This window comes from Sipha flava, unplaced genomic scaffold, assembly GCF_003268045.1.
Source record: "Sipha flava isolate LNK unplaced genomic scaffold, YSA_version1 333_pilon_pilon, whole genome shotgun sequence".
Taxonomy (NCBI): Eukaryota; Metazoa; Arthropoda; class Insecta; order Hemiptera; family Aphididae; genus Sipha; species Sipha flava.
In genome coordinates this window covers 614909-637880 of record NW_020273024.1, presented here as the reverse complement: position 1 = coordinate 637880, position 22972 = coordinate 614909, and the positions used below count along the sequence as shown (strand labels likewise).

Genomic DNA, 22972 nt, shown 5'->3' with positions numbered 1-22972 from the left:
TGTGAAGATTTTCAAGTGAATTGTATTTTTTAATTTTTTTTGATGGGTCGACTGATTTGCTTTTTGTTTGGTTGGAATTTAATAGTTTATCTCTTATGGTTTTCGGCTGATCAGGGTTCTCATTAATTTGTTGATTGATATGGTGTGGCGTGACTGATGGTGCTGAAGTGTTAGTTGGCGATGGAGGAGGTCTTTTAATTGGTTCATTTGGAATACTTGTATTATTGTTAGGATTGATTGGTTTTTTAAAGTTGGTATTGAAGTTCTGGGTGTCATTAACTATCTCACAGATTAAATTTGTTTCTTGAGTGCTGTTGACCTGGTTTTCATTTACTTTCTCGCAGGTTAGGATTATCATTTGTGTACTGCTTAAGATATTAGGTATTACATTATCCCCCACACGTGTTGGGGTTAGTGTACAACCAGAGCTATCATGGTTATTGTTTTTATTTTTTTTACAGAAAGAGGATGTATGGCCGGTTTGGTGACATACATAACATGTCAATGTATCATCTGTTAAAAGGATTCTAAAGTCTGTGTTTTCGTATTTGATGACCATTGAACCGGGTACATTAGCAGTATCATTTGGGTGTATATATACCTGGCGACGAAAGCTACTAATATGTGCCAGCTCATCGTGAAAACCTGCTTTAAAAAATGTTATCTGGGATACGGTTTTGATACCTTCTAATAATAGTTATTCGTTTATTATTTCGTGAGGAATTATCGGATGTGCATTAGATATGATAAATTTTTTTGCTGGGTTGACCAACCGGCGAAAAGGTATTTGGTGTTCGTTTATTGATATAAATGAATAATTTTTAACTAGTTCATCGACGATGTGTTTGTCCGTGAAATACACACAAAAACGGTTGTTAGATATGCAAGATGCAAATGAAATGTTTTTGGTAGAAGTGATTTTTCCGAGAGCTTTAATATATTCGATTTGGGCTATGTCGTTAATTGTGTTTAGAACAATAGCTTGTTCTTTTTTTGGAAAAATAGTGTTGGCTGTGGTTTCTGCGAATGATTTTAGTAGGTTGTTGGTTTTTAATTGAGATGTAGATTGTGTTTGTTTGTGGGTATCCATTGTTGATAAAGTATCCCGAAGAATGCTGATGTGTAATAAATAAATACTGCTTCGATAGTTAATAAATACGTAACACATGTGTGCTCTGGACGGAGGTAGAACACGTACTGATAATTTATTTCTATATTGTAGTTAAATAACATATTAACATAATAGCATATACATTTTGGGACGGCTTCCTGATCTCTAATACAAACTACGGACACAATCAATATTATTATAGTTATCTATATTAGTTATTTTATATTTATAATTGTTAGCATTGCCAGTTATTAACGTTTTATTCAACGATCTAAAGATCCAGATGAATAGTTATGCATTTATAGTGTTTGCTCCAGAGACCAGAGTGGGGCCCTCAAAAGTATAAACGTCCCGGGACTCGCGAGAAATCAAAGTAATTGTACCACTTGGTAACCTATGCGGACGCCACTGCAGAAAGGTAAAATCTTGAATCATTGTGTGCCTTTTAAGTGCACCTTTTAATATGTTTACAAACAGCATGCTAAGCGTAAACTATCTTATACAATATTGTATTGGTAAAATAATAGTTCCGGATGACAATGTCTTTGATGCGATATTTAGTCGTATGTTTATTCGTGCACAACTGAAAGCATCGGTAAATCGTCACGTTCGGAAAACGATTTCGAGCGAAAAATCGTAAAATATTTATTGAAAACTTCATGATCGTCAATATTGTCCGTGAAAATAAATTCAGTTAAATTGCAGAGCGCGAATAACAGTTCAAACGTTCGTATAATATGTATTAAATATTAAGCATTGAAATTTGAGAAAGTTGGAATATTAGAGGTTTAAACAATCATACGTTACCAATTTTCAAATTTACCATAGTATAATATAAGTAGTATAATTTTTTTTTTAAACTCAAATCATTTAAAAATTGTATTGATTTAAATAAAATTGTTACTATACATAATTATCAATCAACTTCAAGTTAATTATATATTATTTGTTTCGTTGACTTGTATGTATGTATTGTGTACTGTGCGTTTTATAAAAACTAAGGATTCGGCATTAAGCGTTTGTTTTTGTTACTATCTAAGAAAATACCTAGAAAGTACCTAGGTAATTGGATATATTTGTTATTTCACATCTTCGTATCTATATGATTTACCCGCATTGTAAGAATAATATATAACAACATTTTTACTTACTATATGCGTACAATTGTGTTATATAATTTTTATAGGTATTCTATCCAAAACGTGATTTCGAGCAAGAGTTTATATGTAAGATTGTAATAACATACCTAGTTTATAACAACAATAATTTGTTTGGTGTATTGACCGTTCCAGTAGAGCGTACCCGAACATTTTTCGATTTTTTAAAGTTTGATATCTCTTGAGTTGTAAAAATAGGTTTACAGTCGAATTTATAATATTTTGATTATATTATTAGAATACCGTATAGGATGCATGGCTCGTTCCCACGGATATTTTTTGCTTTTTCGTTACAAACTAAGTACCTACCTATATATAAAAAAAAAAAAGCTCTTTTACTGCTCGAAAAAATCTCATTCATAATATTCACGTGCACTCGTGACAATGGTATTTACCGGATAGTGTTGGTTCTTGACAACTTTTAAAAAAGGGTAGAGGATTGGAAGCGATAAACTGTTTTACACATCAACCTCAGCGTTTCGAGTGAACCACTCCTTGCACGCATCATTTACAATGTAAAAGTAAAATTCGCTTAAGGATTTACTTACTGTCATATAAATGCCACTGATTCGGAATAATAAAGTTTTAAAATGAAGGGTATTCGTATATTTTAAAATTTTGGAAATAGGTAAATATGTTAAATATTCAAAATGCATATTGATTAGTTTTTTTTTTTATCGAAATATTTATTTTTTAAACATAATATACCGGTATTAAATACATCGCGTTAATGTAGTATTACAACAAACATAATTTATTTGTTTATTTATTTATTTATATATAAACAGTTTAACGTAAAAGAAAAAGAATACAAGAATGACAAGAAGTAACAAGAATAGATAAATAATCATCACAAAAAAATTAATTGACAAAAGTACATATGTACACGAAGTATACGAACAATTAAATTATACATCAATATTTCTTACAAAAAATATAGAATTGGGCTTAAAAAATCTAATGAGAAGATGTTATTAGCTATATTTGAAACACGAGGGAAAAATGAATCAGTACCTGATTTTTTCAGATACTATAAAACATTAAACAATTTTTTGCTTCTGGAGGAATATGATGATACACGAATGCCTAATTTTTTAAATAAATAGGGACAATCAACAATTTCATTTAATAAATCATATGTAAATAATACATCTACTTATTGTCTTCAAACGGATAGAGAATTTAGACCAATTGAATACTAGACTGCATCAAAATATTCTTTAGCTAAAGGAATATTAGTAACGAATGCAATTCCTTTTAAAAAATTGTATTGAACAACTTCAAGTTTTTTGATATAAGTCGTCAAATTTCGTGACCTAATTAATGAGCTTAATTCTAAGGTAGAACGTACAAAAGAAATGTACACATTTTTCAAACAAAATGTATAAAATACATTTTTAAATTTTTGCGTATTTCTATTGATTAAACTAAGGACCTTGTAGGATTTATTTAATACTTTCTTACGGTTAATTTTAAATGATAAATCATATTCAAAATTAATACCCAGATCTTTTATAACCTAAATTCTATTTAATTGATTATTATTAATTTTATATTTAAAAATAATTGGATTTTTGGAGCGAATAAAGGAAATAACCTGAAATTTAGTAAAGTTTAGGGGTAGATGATTAGTGTTATACTAGGCAAAAAGTAAATCTAAGTTCTTCTGTAAAAGTTCAGTATCTGCAATAGTATTAATTGGACAGTAAAGTTTAGTATTGTCTCCGTAAAGTAGGATTTTTATGGAATTTTTAAATAATTGAGGTAGGTCATTAATGAAAATTAAAAACAATAAAGTATTTAAATGGGAACCTTGAGAGAAGCTAGAGGATACAGTACAATCATGTGAAGTATGAAAAGATACTTTAACAATCTGAAAATGGTTAGAGAGATAAGATGATAACCATAATAGAAACGTTTCATTAAAACTAAATTAATTTAATTTGTGTAAAAGAATTACATGATTTACTTAATCGAATACATTTTAAAAGTTTGTAACATCAATTTGTTGGCAATTTTCAAATTATTGTAGAATCTGCGTTTGGAAACCATGTTGGAAAGGTCTTATGTATTTAAATAATAATGTAACAAGTAAATTTGTAATTAGAACTTCAAAAGTTTTAGGTACAAGTGATAATTTTGGTATCAGACTAAATCACGTTCTTTTTTAATGAGCACCAAAGAACAATGAATAACAAAGAATACATTTAGTGTTAAATATGGTAATAACCTAACCATATTATCTTTTTGTCAGTTTATTTGAGTTTCCTATATCTGTACTGCTATTAAATAGTATCATGACGAGTAATGAATTGTTTTATAATAAATATTTATATCTCGTTAAATGGATGGATTTATTACTGTTGGTGTTGGTGTTTCACTAATTCGGGATTGTGTTTATTTATAGCTTGTTCGATTAAAGCAATAAAGTTTAATTTTTGGATGACTTACATTTAGCGTAGATTTCAATTAGGTTTTCATTAGTGTAGAGATATATTAAGAATAGTGAATCCGTTTTTTTGTCTATACTATGTTAAATACCGTTAGTGTATAGTGTATGCAGTACTTTTTCAAACCCGTAAACAATGAATAAACTATTCTATTAAAATAAATCAAAAAGTAAGGAATTGTCTATTTAATAAAATAGAATGGTTGTATAATTACATTTTTATATATATTCCGTGTTAAGAATGTTATAAGATTATACTTGTAATCATTCGAAAATCAAAACTCAGAATTTACTTTTTATTTTTTTTGTACTTTTTATGCTATATTATAAAATGTATTAATTTGGAGTAAGTAGTATATTTTACTGTGTTACAAAGATTCTAATATAGATATGTATTTGAGAGGCATTTATTAATAAAGTGAATATTTAAAATATTTTTTAATCAAAAATAAATTCTTTAATTTTTTGTTATGAAAATATTTGTTTAAAAATGTTGTTGGCGAATACATTTTGACATTTTCAAAATCTCAAGACGTTCGATATTTTTAATTACAGTAACTTGAAATACTACATTTGATATAAAATGCACTGAATTATATTTTTGCATTTTGTTGATTTATTTATAGGACAAGGGTAATGTGATTGTATTATACTACAGCCTATAGAATACATCGTAGCTTTGAGTTAGTGTCAAACATTTTGTATATAAAAATTAATAATTAATACTAACTACATTTAATTTAGTGTGTTCAATATTTTTAATTATATTACTATCATTTTTGAGAGGATTTGAGGCATCTAAACATCCAGGATAAATCCTTTATAGACGCTATTTTTCCGTTATATATCCATGCTATTATAATAATTATTATCTTATGGATATTTTCCTGGAAGATCAGCACTAAAAGTTACGTAAAGCAACTTTATACAAAGAAAATTAGACATAGATGCTACTCAAGTAGATAAGTAAATACATAGTTATCTTGGACATTTTCTTGTGTGTCTAGACAGATTGAAAACATTTGGAAATACAATAGATTCTCGTTATGTCAAATGCCGTAGTCTCGATTATTTTTTTACCTCGAACTACGTATAAATAGAAATCTTTTTGAAACTATCATAACATTCAATAGCGTTTGGCACTCGATAACTCGATATAAAATTAATTGTTTTTCGTTTCTTCGAGCGTATTTTTCGGAGTGGAAAATACGTCAATCAGTTGACATTTATGAACAGTAAAATTTTTCTTCCGTTTGACTGCACATATCAACCACATCTCCAAATCCGGCATTCAACCACAATAATAAATACAATTTTATCATCCATAGAAACATTTTAAGACTTATTTGTCATGCCACCTAGATTATAACTGTAATTAATAATACTATATAGTTTAATAGTATATTATATAAAGCATTGAATAAAGTACGTATATATTGTACAACTATTTATTGCATTGACGTTAAATATAATATTATAACGTTATGTAAAATATAGTTACATTAATATTATTATAAAATCAATTAACATAATTGTTCTTTTATATTGCATATATTTTTAGAATTAAAAAATAAGTATTATGTAACGCTGCGTAATATTGAAATATTCTTTATACACTTTTTTTTTTTTTTTTTAGAATAAAACATTCCTAGCTAACTTGTCAAATCTTAGTGGAGATGTTGGGGGATAACGGTGAAATTAAAAATTATTGCTGTGCTTTTTAAAGCGTTAACTTGCGTTTTTCAGTTTTTATACCATGTTGCTAGTTACATTTAGATAGTCTGAAGGTTATTTTCGCTTCTATACTGTGGGATTTATTATATATAGTTGTGTTGCCTGTATAAAAAGTAAAGACTACTATATATCTGGTATGAAAATGTTGAATAGAATAGGACCCAGCTAAGAGCCTCGAGGTACGTCGGAAAAAATCGACAAGAGGTCAGATATATTGTCGATCATTTTTACTGAAAATTGTTCGAAAGGAAGGAATTAATAATGTTAATGAATATTTTGGTGTATAGATAATTTTAATCAAAGACTTTTAAGCCAGACTTTGCCGACCGCCTTAGAGATGTTAATAAAAACTGCAGTAGTATGATAATACTTTTCAAACAAAGTTTTGGTGCGCTCCGTTCTACAAAACAGCTATAATACTGTCGAAATATTCGATCTAAATCCAAATTGAAATTTTTGAATAGTGTCGGTACTGTTCAGATGATTTTGCAATCTCTTGTGTATAACTTTTTCAAATATTTTTGATAAGGTAGTATAAAGTAATAGATAAAGTAGCAAGCTAATCGGCCTGTAACTCTGTAACTCAATAACTCTCAGCAATCACCCCATACTTTTCTGGTTAGTTAATGAGAATCATTGTCGTTACCTTTCTCCGTATTGGAAAGTGTCCAAATCATAAGAGAAATTAATAGAGCAATCATACTGACGAATCCTTTTGTGGGTAGCTCCTTGAACATGATACTCGTGTGACGTCAGTAAAATAAGATACTTTGCTTATACTATACGTAATAAATTGATCTGAAGATAAATTTGGTTTTTGTCATTTTTTTCAACAATGAAAATGAGTGTCGAGAGGATGGGATGAACGGGGAGGACATACTTGATGGACCTAAAGATACATTTTTATTTTAGTCCTTTTTGTCTACGGTTTTTTTCTGGAATGTACGCCGCTGCGTGCCCATACTATGCGTATGCGTTGTTAATTATTACAATCACTAACATTCACCTTGCATCATTTGTAATAATATCATGTATTATAGTAGACTGCGCGGTGTACGTACATTATAATAGGTCAGTGTTTTTTACCATTGGTTGTCATTATATCGAACCGCTCGCACGTGCGCGCGTAGTGGTGATTGAAAAGTTCAATTTGAAAAGTGCACTTACGTAACGGCGCGAGGGATGGAAAAAAAGTGAATCAGCGTAACAGACGCAGTGAATCTGACGGTTACGTGGTGTAGGTACGATATATGTACTGCATATTATAATATGTATAAATGGCAGTCACGAAGGAGATACGTATTTTAATTAATTTTTTTTTTTTTGCCTCGTTGTACACGTTTGATAGGGCACTCACAGCGCACATTGAGACTTATTAATATAATAGGAAACACTCAACAACGCAGGAAACATCATCACGTGATACTCTCGCAAACTTACGCGCTCACATACTTACGTACGAACCATGTAAGTTTGAATTATACGTTTCCCTCGTCTTTCGATGTATTGTATACAATTCGTCGATTTATTATGCTGAGAAGGACCGTATCGATATCGTATTCGAATTCAAATACACACAATACGAATATAATAGTATGTCGTTGCAGTGACAAGCTAAGTGTTTTAAAAAACTTGAAAAAATTTGAATTTCATTAAGCTTTACCTTAAAAAAATATTGATTTGACTTATCAAAAACATGCAATAACATAGTATTGAACACGACCCTATGAGATCATGTACAAGAGTACAATATTTGTGATCGGATTGTATAGGTAATATTTTACTCTTTTTAATTTTAAAGATGCCCTTTCTGGTAATGTTTGGTATCTCACCACGTGCGACAATAATATTTTTTATGATTATTATTATTTACATTCCAGTAGAGATATAAAGTTAAAACAAGACTAAATCCAGCTACACCATTCGATCAACAATTTTATTTTACTTTTGAAGATTTGAAGTGTGAAAATCTGCCCATAATTTAGATAAATATATCCACAAACAAGAAACAAGTTAAGCCGTAGGGGTATATAATAGCATTTCCATTCTAAACATGTAATGCCCCAGTATCATTGGAACGTTGCTGTGGTTGTTACCTTGTGAATATGATGGGTTTGTAAGTTGCTGACGCTGTTGGATATGCAAAATATTTTTCGGTGGGAAAAATTGAAAAGAGAGTGAGAGAGAGAGAGAGAGAGAGAAAGACGGATAGTAAATTATAATAATAATAATAAATACCAAGATAATGGTACAAGTTTTTATTATATTCGCGAATGAAGAGAAATGGGACAATGATGACGCGACGTATTTTCGTGTAATGTGACCAAAACTGACGTGTGTGTTGTAAAATGATAATCAATTCTTGCGACGATATAATGTTATACATGCATAATATATAATACAAGTTCAATGGCAATACTGTATTGAAACTTTCATACTGTTGAATTGTGAGTAGGGGGGTGATTGAGGTTTGCGGAACTATAGTTTATTACTGTTATGTAATCTATGATTATATTTTAAAAACGAGATTATAAAAGTACAATACTTTACTACCAATAAATTTTCCGATGCGGGTCGTCAAAATTCATTAGTATTATTATGTATCGTATACGAGAACGCGTGATAGTTGATATTTTTCTGTTTTATAACGATACGACTAATTAATCAATAAAAGTAAACTGTTAATGCAATCATCGATTCGAATAACCTGGTTTAGTGTGCATAAACGTAATCTTTTATCACATGACACATTTCAAGCTCAACAGTACCATATACGATTAATAATTATAATAGTAAACATGTTTCCCGGTAAAAGAATCATAAGGTTATTTGACACTTCCAACTATTGCAAAGTCCTGTCGACTTTTCAGATTTGTCTGTATGGCAGTGTAACCGAAGACTGCTTGTCATTCAAACTTGGTGATTATTCAAGTGATATATTTAACACTTTAAATGGTGTTTGAACTCACGTGTCACTAATTAATCGCTATTATGCAAACTACAGTGATTCAATTTGTTAGTTTGTTTTTCGTTTATATTCTCTTTTCAAAGTTTTTATTCGGTTGTTTATTGGGTAGGCTTATCGTACTTATAACAAGAAAAAAAAAATTCTCAGCAGAACTTGATTTAATTAGAAATGATTCGTTTTCTTAGAAACTTCCTCGTCATATACATCTGGTCTCTGTTATTTCTTTTTTTCAATCTCTTTGATTTTCTGAAAAATATCTACGAAAAACTTTGATATTATTGCAGTAAATTTAAATATTTAACTTGTAATTCGATCGATTTCAGCCATGGGTTTTAGAACTAACCCAAAGATTGCCTACTAAGAACTTCCATCTCGAATATAAAATAAAATACTCAAGGGATTTTGTCGGTAATCAAATCCATCTATATTATTCATTTTCATTCAATGTACTTATACGACATTAATTTGTGGTTATATCATGTGTTCACTGTTTTTTATTTAAAAAAAATATCCATTTTTTGTTTAATAATGAAAAGTTTCTATATTACATAATTTGAACTAATCATATTATTATAATTATTGCCGATGCATTTTTATAAGCACATAGTTAGGTACCAATAGTTCGATAATAAACATACATACCATAGAAGTGTAAAATTTAAATTTAAGGTGTTTGATATAACTATGGAATATCAATGGTATATTGTAAACCGGGGAGGATCTTGGGGGGGAGGTTTCAAGGGGTCAGCTGACCCATAGTTAATATTTGTTGACAAAATTGGCTTGGAAATTTTTTTCTCTTTTTAGATCTTGATTTGGACTCTTGGACAGTTGGCCCACGGAGTTACTTGAAAAATGAATGCCATGTATATTCAAAATTTAAAAATCTTTAATTCTTAATTTATATTTTAAATTATATCGTTTTAGTAGAAAGTTAAGTAAATTATATTATATTTCGTACGTTTGTTTCGCTGATAAAATTAGATTATATTTATTAATCGTAAATATGTCATTATTGGTGGTATCACTAATTCTAAAATGTAATATAAATATACTTATACATTTTTATGAGAATATTGTTTTTTTTTTTTTACAAGGTATTCATTTCTAATTCAGTTTCATCCCTAATAAATGGCCTCTTGAAATGGCTTGACCCGCAGTTCCCCAACTCTGGATCCGCCCATGACTATACATTAAAATAGGTCTGTGCAATGAACTGTTCAAAAATATTTCAGTCAGATGTTCAATGGCAAAATACTACAATTACAGACTGAGTTATAAAATTCTTCGTTATAAAATTCTTAATACATGAAATTAACTTCTACTATTATATAAATATTAATAATAATAAAAAAAAATAGGTTGTTCCATATTTTGTCATTAATGTTACACAGATGATGAGTAGACGCTTTTCGAATTATTCATCTAAAATAAAATCAATTATCATCGATTTGCATATATTTATTAAATATTTTTTCCACGAAAAAAAATCAATTCATCGGTAAGGAATACAATGGTTTTTTGATAACAATTTTAAAATGTCCATTAAAAACAGATTTTAGACAAATTAATATGGAAATAACCATGATATATATTATAGAGCCAAGCTGTCATTCAATATGTCACCGAACCGCTAAAAGCACAGAGACTTGGAATATATATTAATCTAGTACGTACTATCGCTGTACAATGTACAGTGTACATACATAATATACATAGTAAATTATTGAAACGTGACGTTTGATACATATCAAACGTTTTTAAGGATATTGAATGTACCGCAATTGGTTATTTCTGTGTTATTGTCTCACACGCGCTCAACATCGTAATTTACATTTCGTTTTAAACTAATTTTATACATTCTATGTCGAAATTATACGGTCGATTTAATACGATTTGATTTTACTGTGAATTAAATTTATGATTGATTTTTTCTTTTGATATTATCCTTCTAAATCCAACAAAATTAAAACGTGAACAAGTCAAACTCAAATAGATTTCGTAAAAACACACACACACACACTCACATATATATATGTATGTATAAATACATTGAACGTAAGTCTAGCCTTATAATGCATAACTTTTACAATAATGTTGCTAAAATCCTATACACTGCAGATACTGAATGATATATGAAAATAATAATACACATTAAAGTGCACTTTTGTATAAATACCGAACATATATTGATTTAAAATTCTCGGTAACTTTACCAAATTTATCATTGCTCTTGTTGCTGTACTCATTCTTTAAGTATTGTATAATCAAAGATAAATTTTTAATTTTAACCAATAAATGCTTATGATCGATGTTGCGGATTTATTCATATGAACAATTATGTAATTTGTAGTTATATTAATTTTTTTTAGGAAACATTGTCTTAATTTTTATTTTCTTTACAATATTATTTTCAAAATGTACCCAGTTCGTTTTTAAACCTAATAAAAAAAAAAAAATGATAACCGAAGATTTTCCATAAATAAAAACATAATCAGAAATTGATTTTTGAGCATGTTGTAAATACTGACATTTAAATGCGTATTCGACCAAGCCTTGGAATGAAGTTCAATATCTCCTACGGTATTCGAATGAATAATGAACTTTATGTTTTTATATTTACGTGTACAATTTTTAGAGAGAACTAAAATGCTTGTATTTCCAAATTGTATCACAAAATATCAATGTTTGAATTAAGTAAATAATTAAATATTTTTATTCGAAGTAAATTACATTAGTATGACATTTTATATCGGTGATTTAACTCACTAAAAATATTACTACAAGCGAAAAGAAACATTTAAAAAATAACACTAGGTCAAAAGTTTAACCTTCAAAGGGAGCATTTTTTTTTTTTTTTGATAACATTTGTTATTGTGTTATTGTGGTTATCACTTCATCAGATTTACCCTGACTCAATAAAACATTTTCTTAGTTACTTACTTCCTTTTATCTGAAATATATATTTTTCTTAATATGTAATAGGTACATATAATTTCTATTTAACACAAGTAAAAATTGAAATTATGAACAATGCAATAATAATATTTTTTTACTGTGCTATAATAATTTTCCAAAAGATGGAATGTGCTTATGACTCATATGCTGATAGCTTATGCTCAAGATTTCATTCAAATGTATAGGTTTTTTAAATAAAATCGATGGCTCACTAACATCATGTATAATTTAATTTTTAAAGCGGCTTTGTTTCAATTACGTATAAATAACACATTTAATTATGTTTTTATAAATTGTCATTTCAACATTTTTACGGCGTTTTGGTCGATAAGACGATAACAAGTCACCGGCTTTTATGTAGTCTGTCATAGAATCGCCTATGCTAAAATGTGTCATTGCCAAATCTTACTAAAAAAATACCGTGCTTTCGTCAATCTGTTTTTATCTCTTAGGTTGTGTTGTAGTCCCATCCTACACCTTGGATTACGAATCACCAAGTATACTCTTCAACCTGACTGTACAAGTTGGTATAGTAAACTTTACTAACTTTGGCCTAAAATTGTTGGCCTTATGAAAAAAGCTACTGTTTTAATCACGTGGTGAATTGCAATACTTCTATTTTTTTTGTGGAGTATATTATAAAATGTATATGTACACATTTTTATATTTAGTTATCGGTCGAAAATAGTTTTTAATTCATTAGGGGCCATAATTAAATGGTAAGTAATATACGAGCAACTTTCCAGCGTCATACGCTCATTCATAAATTTTTTTTAATGTAAAGATATTCTTAATTCTTCAGAGTGAATGCTTCTTTAGTTTTATTATATCTTCTATTATTGGCAGTAATAGCTATTATATTATGTTAGATTAGATTAGGTCTACGTATAAGTGAATACAGTTCAAGTCACAACAACTTATCTAAGCACAACATTTACTATTTAATAATTTTATTAAAATTATGATAAAACGGGGAAACAATAACAAAAAAGTTCTATTAATTTTAAACATTTTTATGATCGAATTGTTTTCAACAATATTTTGTACCAAATTCATGTAAATAACATTGTACATTATTGTAATAATCATAATAGTTTGCGATAATATTGCCGTTCAATTAGAAGGTAAAATTTGCATTTTTCAGAACTTTTCAGGCGATCAATAAAAAATTAATATTTTTTCAATTATAAGATCATTATTTGAACCTTTCATTTTTTATTTCATCAATAGCTAAATTGTAGGAATTTTACTAAAATTTTAATTATTATTAAATTGAGTTTTTATCACTTTTCTTTCAAACGATAATAAATTAATATAATATTGATAACTTTCAGTTCACACTCTTTATGATGCCGTAAAAAAGTCGTAAAATGTTTACTATAGTACTTATCTATAAGGATTGAAAATTAAAAATATACTGTATAATATTTTAAGTAAGATCTCTATTAAATTTACTGCTTTTATGTTCAGTATTACTACGAATATGTAAGTATTATGCACATATAATGATTATTTTTGAGTAATTAATTTATTTGTTTATTTATTTATTTAGAAATTACAAGAGGTTTCGAACTTTTAAAGTACTGCAATATCGGAGAATTTGAGAAATGAAAATTGCATTTTCTCGGGTACAGTTTGGGTATAAACTGTTTGATATCGGTTACAATTACTTACTAAAAGGTTACTAATTTGGGGATAGGCTCGGATTCGATAGGACATAGTTGAGGAGCCAACTTCACATACATAATAACTATACCTAAGGTGAGTGACAATCAGTCACTATATAAATACAATTTAGCTATAATTTGATAGTATTTTTTAATTTAAATTTTATTTATGTTACTGATATACTTATTATATATTTTATAGTATAATTCATGAATGACTAAATTTTCTAAACTAAATAAAATAAAAAAAACATCGTGTTTAAAAAAATTAAATGTAATTACACTTAATAATTAATTATAATTATAAGTACATTCCTAATTTCGTACCAAGCTTTACATATGTTATGTATAATATGGTATATAGAGTTAAAAGTCGAACAATTGGTTACTTATATTTTTAAAACTCTTTTAGAATCTTAGACACTATTTAAATTTAATTTTGATATGCTGCTAAAGGCTTTAGGGCTTTGTAACAAATTTAAGACTAAGATTTTTCAGAAAACAATCTCTACCAACTGTTTTTTAATCGCTCACATAACAAATTCAACGCTTACTAGTTTCAACACTTACGCTTAAAGTGCTTTGGCAAGAGGTTCACAAAATTTCAAGATTTAAAGTACTTAACTTGTGTAGTAATGTATAATATATATGTTGATAGATCTTTGACTACCAGTCTACAGTTTTAAACTACTATTAATTCTTTATTATTTATTCTTTTTTTATTAATTCATAAAAAGTAAAATTATTTATTCTGCAATTTTATAACGTAATATCTATCTAAAAAATATTCTGTGTAATCGTGTTATCTATTCTGATGACAGAAGTCTTTTTAGATTAAAATGATTAAAATTGTTTTTTTCTATAGAATATGTTTAATTATTGTATTTACAGGCAATACCTCATTTAAATATGATACAATGTTAATTAAAGTATCAAAATAATACTTAAAAATTACCAGAATAAAAATAATACTTTTAAAATATGAATGGTCATAATTAAAAATGATGTAACATTTATTCACCAAAAATAATAATAACAATAAAAATAAAAGGCTTCATCATTCCATTTAAAATTATTTTTTAAAAACCTTAGGTAGGTGTTTTACAAAATTGAAAAAATATTTATTATTATCTTCTAAATGTTATTAAATACATTTGAATTATTTTCTTTTCTCAGGCTTTTTATAGGAATCACAATACAAATGTTTTTCTAATAAAACATGAAAACTTCTTCCTATGAAGTCCAAGGAATTTTCTTTACGCGTACTTAGATAATTCATATTACAAGATAAACTTCCATATTTCAGATTACTACCGAAATTTTGTGAAATATGTACAAATGCAGTTAATATGCTGAAAATGAAAACTGTATTATTTTCAAATAGAATATATTAATCACACATCCGTTTATCGCACTAGGATTAACAAACGTTTCGTTTAAAATTCTTACGAAAAACATTGAAAACCGCGTGTATTTAACTAACAATGACTTTGGGAATAGACTTACACAACACGGGTTTGCTAAACAAATGCACGTGCAAGATTCGATAACATGTGATGTCTGTATTATTTAAACATTTACGTTTAAATGCGTTCTGGTTGTGACGTACACAATATACACTAAATGTCATCACATTCACATTCAGGAAAGTAATTAAAAAAGTAAGAGAAATGTTCGTTTTGATTTACGCACAACGTTTTTCTTTTGATGTACCCTAACGACATTATGCGCTGTACATTTATATCACTTTTAACGGAACACGTTTATTGTAATAATTTAATCATAATAGTGAGCCCGACTGTTTCGTAAAAGTGTGAGTAGAAAATTTAAATAATATAATGATTATCTGTCGATTATATTGTTCGGTAAATTTTTTTCAGTAATTATTTCTAATGGTTAAAAAATAATGAGCCCATTTGTTTATTTCATTATTCGGATGCATATAAATAACGTACCTACGATTTTTTTCAGATTGAAATTATTGTGATTAACATAAATCTGCATAATAATAATAATATTTATTTCGGTTTAATTATCTTACATTTTAAATCGTCAACTACAGACTGATCGATCGGATATTTCGGGAACTAAAGTGACTGTAGCCTGTTTCGTATTTTCTCGTTTTTAGTAAACGATTGATTTAGTATCAAGCCACTTGAAGAACCAGAACAACACATTCAATTAATGAACATTTTGAAATAATTCTGAGAATCTTACGGATAATACTATGATTTCAAAAATGACGCTATCTGCTTCTAAAAAACTACAATTGAATAAGAGTGATCAGTGAATGAAAATTAAGAATTTTCAAAAAACCGAAGGAAATAGATTTTTTAATTTTTTTTTTAAACCCATTAACTATCAATAACTCTATTATAAAGTAATATTTAAATATTTTCTATATAACATATAATTACATATATATTACAAATGAACTGCATCGCACGTACTTCACAACGCCACTTTGTTTTGAGTTTTGAGCATCTACCGTCCATTTAAAGTAGTTTGGCTAAAATCTGGTTTTTTTATTAAGCAACAAAATAATTTGTTTGCACAAATTTAGTTTATTTCTATTTCAAGACTGAAATAACACTATTTTATTACCGTACGAATAAATAGAAATAATAGTACATAGAATATGTACGCTCCTTACCCTTTTGTATTTCCAGTGTATTATTATTATTATTATTATTATTATTATTACTAATAATATTATTCTATAACGGCTGTATGTGATTCGAATTTGAAGATCTAAATAATTAGTCAAAATTCGTAATCAATTTAATTTGCATATTATAAAACCAGATTTAGAAAATAATCAAAAATATATACAAACATTTTTTTTAATTTTTTTTTTTATAAACATTTAAAATCTAAATTACAGCTTACTTAATTGTTTTCAAGAACAATTATATTATCTTTACAACGAAATAATATATTGAAGCTTTAAAACTAAACATTTACTTACAAGGTTAATTCTATTATAACAATAATAAAACATCTTGATGGTTTCAATTAATACAATTTATTTTTTATGAACATTAAAACGACCACAGATTTAAAAAATATATAATTTTCTTTTTCGTAACATTTTAATTATTGAGACTTGACATTTTAGTACAAGATCATTTTCTGAGTTTTCTACTTTTTAAAGAACACAAGGTTGATTATTATTTTTGAATAAAAACTTTCAATGTATACGTGTACTCGTATATGCATCATATGCACATCACACTATTAAATTCCTTAGTACACGCTTAGTTTTACACGAAATCCTATCTAACCATTTAACTCCTGTGTTTCTCATAAAATATTTATCCTGCCAGCACTGGTATTACTCAAACATTTACTACTGAATGAGCATACACAATTTGTATATTCAGTTTGTGTATGCTCATTTAATAGTATATGCTCATTTCTTGACCTTTGAAAATGTATAGTTTTATTTCACAAGTATTTAACAACATTTTAATTAACATATTATTTTTGGTGCTACGATATGAATATAATTTGATTTTTATTATTTTGTACGAGCTTTTAAGGATTTTTTTTTATTTGTGTATTCAGTTAAAAAAAAAAAAATCCTTAAATGCTCATACAAAATAATAAAAATCAAATTATATTCATATCGCAGCACCAAAAATAATATGTAAATTAAAATATTGTTAAATACTTGTAAGATAAAAATATAAATTTTCAAAGGTATTATAGAAATTATCAATACATTTTTATAATGCACAAATTTAATTATTTTCTTAACACTATACACAACAAATTTTTATAGTTAAATGTACTATTATGTTACCCGACAAAAAATAACTCTGATTATTTATATGTAAAGACTAGCGAAAAGTTCACTATCTTTAATTTCTTATTGCAGCCCATATCGAGATACAAGAGATACTAAATTTCATATTGTATAATAAATCTCCATCTGTATATAAGAGTAACGTAACGAAGTTACTTTAATATAGAACCGATCAATTTCTTAGCCGTAGGTTAAGAGTTAAATTTATTGTTCTATCGATCAAATTTAAACGTGTGAATATAGGCTATTACTTAACTTTTCTTCGCAATGCCTTCACGTTTAAATGAATAACATAGGCTTATCATACGAAATAATGTGAATATTGTGTATGGCTAATAAATATTTTATATAGGTAGATAACACTAGGTTAGTCACAATTAGTTTAGTTGGTTATATTGTAGATATTACGGTAACCGTTCCCACGAGAAAAAGGTAGCTGTCGACCAAAATTGGTCATCACTGTTTATGCCCATCAAAATTTTGTTAAATACTACATGGGTAGAGTCGTCGACCGATATCATGTATTTACACGTGGCATACAGAGGTTGCGATATTGTCGGTTATGGTCAGCGATTATGTAAAGTAGATTAGACGATTAAGCGAGTATTTAAAGTTCATTTTACCTGCGCGAAAACGGCGCCTTTCTCTCGTGGGAATGGGTGTAGGTAGATAATTTTAATTTTTTTTTTTTTAAATCATAGCGCCGAAAAAAACTTAATCAACGAGATCCACTGCAGAATAAATGTTCCATCAATTCAACTTGATAACGATGATCAACTGTACTAGTATTAACCCAGCGCGCCTAGTCGCCGTTGGTAACGAACCATCGGTGTGAGACGTTGTCATAATATGATTGGCTATGACATACGAGTATACGGTATATTCACCCATGACATTATAACGTAATTTATATTTATAAGACAGGTGACTCATAGTTTGTATTACCGTTGTATGTCAACTTTTCATTGATTTCTTTTCCGTGGTCACAAATATTGTTACTCTTTGTGTAATCGAATATTAAGCACATACACATATTTAGGGTTGTTGTCCCAAAATGGCCGAAAGTTTAAATAAATTAAATAAAAAGTAATGAATATCGTACATAAAAATATACAGAAAAAATTTAATTATAAAAGTATATTAAAATGAAGTACATAACATACCGTTAATTTTAATTAAATTATTTAATTATTTTCTTAACGTGATCAACTCAACAAGCAAATATTACTAAAATTATTTTTAAGGATGTAAACAATAGGTAATGAAGAGTCAAAAAAAAAAAAAAAAATAGAGAACTATAATAACAATATCAAAGCTCGAGTATTGATGAAAACATCACCAATAAACGTCTTGTATAGTCAAGACACGCATGGCATGAAAAACATATGAATCTAATTTAACAGTGATATTAAAAAAATTACTAGAAAATGTTCCTTAAGAAAAAAGATCAATGGGACGTCCAAGAATAACGTTCGAAAGAAAGGGTAAAAGAGGACGTAGAAGGAGAAAAATTTGGAGAAACTTGTAATAGCTTTAGAAAGATGAAATTTGACGCAATTGTGTTGAATGGTAAGGTCTTGAAAGCCAAACACCATACAGAGGAAGAATTATCAACTAAGTATATTATATTAAAAGCCAAAAAAAAATTACATAAATTATTATAATTCCAGAGAGTAATTCAATACAATTAAGAAATTCGTACTATTATATTTTCATTTTCATAATTCTTTTACTGTAAATTAACTTTAAAATTGTAATCAATTATTGTATCGTATTTAACAATTTTATTGTATTATAATTATAATGGTTTGAAGTTTGACTAGTTTTTAACTTATTTAATTTAAACGGAACAAATCAAACTTTATATATTCAATATGTTTTTCCTAATAACTTTATACGATTATGAATGTATTATAATTTAACCAATTTTTGGTTGTTTATTTAAAGGTTAATTGTCGTTTTCGTAAATATACATGACTTTTGAGTATAGTTATTTTTTGAGTTGAATAAATTTATACGTCATTTTTAAAGAAATTGACCTTAACGTAATGCAATTATGTTTACAATGTAAAATAATACTATTATTTTGATTTAATAAGTTATTTATAACGTAACAACGCAACACGTGTTTTTTATGAAATATAACTTTAAAGAAACATTCACCTGTTGATAATTTTTTACATAATATAAAGTTTTGAGGGGAAAATTTACTAGATAACAGTAACTAAGATAAAATATATATTCATCTATCAATCATCATGTCCACCAAGAGAATATTATAAACAAAACAAATGTAAAAATACACACAACATTAAACAGCACGATAATTCTTAAGTAAATCATTAGTTAAAACTTAATTTAAAATACAAATAAGACCGAATACATTATTATTTTTTTTTTTTTTTACGATCAAACTTTCTAATCGAAAATCTGAATCTAATTTATTCATTATCAGGAAGTATAGGTAACTAAAAAATATTTTAAACAATTGGACCTTTTTTTTGATTTTCAAGTATTCAATATTTTTTTCTAATTTAAACGAAGAATTGAAAAAAATATATATAAGTATAATGTTTAATTCACCAATAATCGTTTGCAATTTATTTCTTCTATTGCGGTTTGAAATACAGAAAATAAACAAAAAAGATCACATTTGATTAGTTATATTTTCGACAGATTATTATTCAACAAACATAATATTTATCGATATGTCTTAATAATGTTATTGTTGAGGGACGTATGAAATGGAATTACAAAATGTAATTAGTATTATATTAAAAATCACATTTATTGAACCAATACTAAATAAGAATTATATTGATCGTATTACCTTATTATTACGAATAAATATCTTTAGGAAAATATAATTTATATTGTTATATCGTAATAACACTAACAATTATCAATTGTCATAAAATAAAATCTGAGTACTTGCATATCATAATTAATGTTGATAATGGTTTGTATTATGTTTCTTTAATATATTCGTTTAAATTACAAACCACCCACCTCTCAAACGTAACCGAGGTCGTGCAACGAACGTACCGTGATGAACATAGATCGTTTTGGATTCGTTTGATATCGGAATAATGTCTATGTACGTACACCTTACTACCAATGTTTTCTCTTAGTATTATTAATCCGTTGCATTTAAACCAATTCGATTTTATCTATTACGGAGATTGGAAAAATCCCGCTAACCGCCTATACACCTTACACATGCGTTAAGAGTTCGGAAAATGTACAGAAAAATGTTTATATTTTTTTTTCGCTCGACCGTAATAAAAAAAAAATCTTTTAAAATTATAACACATAATAACCGTCCAAAATGACGGCTTTAAATACGAAGAAAAAAATGTGTATATATATATTCTTGAACGTTGGCTAGCGTTGACTCATCTAGTTCTATCATCTAGTTAACGATTTTTGAGATGACGTCCACGTGCATATAAATCGCGCTGCTCATTCCTCTACCCCGAACGGTCTACCGATTTAAATACACCATACGAATGCCAGTCGGTATTCAATATAAGGATTCGAGGTTCGGGGAACACAAAGAGAGAAAAAATATGCTACGTGTATGGCTATTCGAATTCAACGTTTCAAACACGACTACCTATTAAAAGATCGAAGTGTGATAAATGCTTTATAATTTTAATATTACTCATTAATGCGGCCTCTAAAAACGTGATCGGAGTCGGTCACATGCCCGACGAAATTTAATTATTTTACGTTTCGTATTTTTAATAAAGCGGTACTATTTCGATTTGCTACTTTCTCGACCACCCACGTATCGCAAAAGTGCTACAGAGTCACACTCGACGTGTCCGTATCGGCTCGAGTGAGTACGAGTAAGTGCACTTCCCTGCGTCATTCGGTTTTTTGTCGACCGACGAATGGGATACGAAAAACCGTCCAAGGGGCAGAGAGTACGACAGGGTTGCCCTATACCAGCGGTTCTCAAACTTTTTTTTTCGCTTGCCACTTGAGTATATTATCAATCAGTTACGTACCATTAATGATTAAAAATGGAAAAATACAATCTGCACATAGTTAAAAACATTTATTTTAAATAAAAAGGCAGTAAAATAATAAAATAAAATTATTATTTATTTATTAATACAAATTTATTAGTATTTTTAAATTAATATACGAGTTAAATATTGAATTTTTAATTTCCGTTCTGCCACCACCCGGCCATTCGCGTACCACCATGTAGTCTTTTGCGTAGTTGCACAGTTTGAGAACCGTTGCCCTATACTATTGGCTACAGTTGTACAATACAATACCGCGCACATGGGCGTAAAGGGTGAAGTTCACCGATCACGACATTCTTTGACCATTTTTTATTTATATCCCGTCGGCAAGCATTTGCTGTGCCTGTAAATAAACGATAACTCCACCGATCTAAAACGTATCGAATAGGATCTTAGCGAAACCGTCAAAAGTGAAACAAATGTCAAGAACCGTTTATAGAGACGGTTTGTCCGCGTCGTTCGTCGAAAACGAACAACAGTCATGCCGTCGGAACCGGCGGAATTTATCAATGGCCCGCGCGCGCGGCCCACGGATCCTATTGTTACTCACCGTTCGGGAAACGACTGCGTGACTGCTCGCGTGCTGGACGGACGGACGTACGTAGCGCGGACGCGGAACAAGAGTAAAACGATTTCAATAATAATAATAATAGAAAAAAAAAAACAGTGGCGATTACACGGTGGCGCACGGAAACGCGTGGGCACGGACCGTCGTCGGCGAGCGCGCGACGAGCACAACACCGGACGGCGGTTTCGCGGAGACGCGGGTGTCGTCCGTGAGCGGGTTGGACCGTGGTGCGCCGCCGAGCCGCGTCGTCCGGTACTGAACGCGTCTTGGAAATCGCGCCGTTTCGGTCGGCCGGCGCGCGTGCACCGCGGGGCTCCGACGCGCACCCGTTCCCTCCCCCCCTCTCTCCCCACGTTTCGCGAACTTTTTCGTTTTACGCGTTCGCGTTCCCCGCGGCCACGTTTCCGCGCGCTTGTCCGACCGCCGTCGAAATTCGCCCCGGCGGCGCGGGTACACCGTGACAGACACCTGTCGTCGACGGGGCCCGCCGGAAAATCGAATCCGGGCTAACCGAA

The 22972-nt window shown here is 29.0% G+C and overlaps 1 protein-coding gene across 2 annotated transcripts in view; it reads right to left on the bottom strand.

The window, feature by feature from the left end:
• The window catches only part of LOC112687146 (opsin Rh4-like), a 67887-nt gene extending 45188 nt beyond the window's left edge, over window positions 1–22699 (bottom strand). For both annotated transcript variants that reach the window (XM_025559708.1, XM_025559710.1), the window contains exon 1: window positions 22440–22699. The gene's annotated coding sequence lies outside the window, so the exon portion shown is untranslated. The remainder of the gene's footprint in view (window positions 1–22439) is intronic.
• Between the last annotated feature and the right edge of the window lie 273 nt (window positions 22700–22972).